Below are 2,500 nucleotides of genomic sequence, written 5' to 3' on the forward strand. Positions count from 1 at the left end.
CAATAATAATAATGATAATAACAATGATAACAATGATAATAATGACAGCATTAATAATAGTGATAATAATAATAATAATAGTAATAATAATAATGATAATGATAATAATAATAATAATAATAATAATAATAATAATAATAATAATAATAATAATAATTTTAATAATAACCTTAAATTTATATTAACAATAACAGCAGCAAAAGTAGTAACACAAGTGATAATAATGATAATAACTGATGATAATAATAGTAGGATGTCATTATAAGAGGAACAATAACAATAGTAATAATAGTAACAATGATAACGCTCATAATGATAATAATAATGATAACCATAATAATATAATTAGCTCTCCTAAGCGTTAGTGAATACAATTGCAGTAGTAAAAATAATAATAATAGTCTGAACAGCAATGATAACAGTAACAACTACAATGACTATGACAATAAATTATAATGAAAACCATGATAAAAAGACATTTTTTCTCCCGTGCCTTGGTCAAGTGTTCTATCCCACGCCGATAAGAATGAGCTGCTGTTCCGGGAAGCTGCTTGGCGAGCGAAGAGCCTTTATGCAAAAGGGGTTGGGAACACTTCGAGTCTCTCTTCCGGCCCAACGAGCAAAATGTTGGAACTAGTTCAAGGAACGGGAATAGGGAATGGGAGAGAGAAAGTAGGAGGGAGGGAGGGAGGGAGGGAAGGAGAGAGAGAGAGAGAGAGAGAGAGAGAGAGAGAGAGAGAGAGAGAGAGAGAGAGAGAGAGAGACATACGCACATAAGATTTTTACTGTTTAATAAATAAGTTCTGCATTATAGAAAGAATCATCGGATAAATTTCTCAATAGTATGTGTGTGTGCTTGTGTTTGCGTGTGCGTGTGTGTGTGTGATGTGTGCGTTCAGGCGTTGTACATTCTGCACACGTAAATTTACATATGAAAATTATTTTTAAAATCTGATGGCCACCATGCTCATACGTACATTTCCCTTGTAGTGCTATTTGTATATCATTTTGCCCAGCATTGGAAATCATTTGAGTATTTGTATGCGTCAGTTACCTAGAAAATTACTTTACATTGCTTGCCTTTGAGAAGAATAGCAAACAAAAGTCTAAAGCTATTTCAGAACCCATTATTACAAAAATCTTTGATAAGGTTGAAAGACAAAGAGAAAGAGAGGGGAGACGGAGAAAGAGAGAAAGGGGGGATAAGGGGATAAAAGGGGGAGAAACAGATAAAGGAAGGGTGAAACAGAGAGAGGGTCAAAGGGAAAGAAAGAGGATATTTATAGAAGAGCGGAAGGGAAGACGAGGATAAAGAAAGACAGAAAAAATGTAAAATACAGCGAACAGAAGCACTGTAATTCATTTCTTTGAAAACCCAAACATGGACAGTTATTCCGATAAGCAAGTATATACAGAGATCGCTGGCTAGTGGTACATGACCCAGGCAGCCTAAGCATAAAATATAGATCTTATTCAGCAACGCCCAATGTCTGAGCTGTTGGATGAATCATTCCTCAGGACACTTGAAGACCTCACCCTTTGGGGGAAGCCAGAACAGGTGTGTTAAATATTGGAGAGTAACGTTGGGTCCTTTTTTGTGAAAAAAAAATGGAAATTAGTAAATATATGTCCATCAGTCAGGAACATGGATGGAATGACATGTTATGGGCTTTTAAAGAGACGAGTAAAGCCGCATTTCGTTTTGTTTGTTTGTTTGTTTGTTTTTTAGCTGTATCATTATTATTACTAATGTTATTGTTGTTATTATTATTATTTTTATTATTAGTATTACCATTGTTATTATTATTATCATTATTATTATTATTATTATTACTATTATCATTATTATAATCATTATCATTATTACTATTATTATTATTATCATTATCATCATTATCATTATTATTAACACTCTTTTTTTTTTGTTTCTTTAATTAATTTTTTAAATCTAACTAATGTGTTTTTTTTTTCAGTACTCAGCGAGCCAATTCCTGTCCTGGCATTGTTGCATAATTATGATCAACGTTTCTCTGATCCACTCGGATTTTTTTTTATATACTTGTTTATACTATCTTCATACGTTTTACCCTTAGTAACTTTGGGTGGTCATTGGGTTAAGGTTCCTGGTTGCTGCGTTAGTGTTTGGTAGTCCGAGTCTCTCTGGCGACACGCGTGACTAGGAGATCAGCTGTTCCTCGCATAGGGGAGGTGGCGTCCTATGGAACATATAGCTTATGCGTCATGTTATCATCATCATCATCACTATCCTTATCATTACCATTGTCATTATCATTATCCTTACCATTAAATCCCCATCATCATTATCATCATCATCATCATCATCATTATCATTATCCTCCTCCTCATCATCATCATCATCATCACTATCACTATCATTATCCTCATCATAATCATCATTGCCATTATCATTAACGTTATCCTTACCATTATCATCATCATCATTATCATCATCATCATCATCATAATCACTATCATTATT

The sequence above is a fragment of the Penaeus chinensis genome, chromosome 11 (genome assembly GCF_019202785.1).
Source record: "Penaeus chinensis breed Huanghai No. 1 chromosome 11, ASM1920278v2, whole genome shotgun sequence".
Lineage (NCBI taxonomy): Eukaryota > Metazoa > Arthropoda > Malacostraca > Decapoda > Penaeidae > Penaeus > Penaeus chinensis.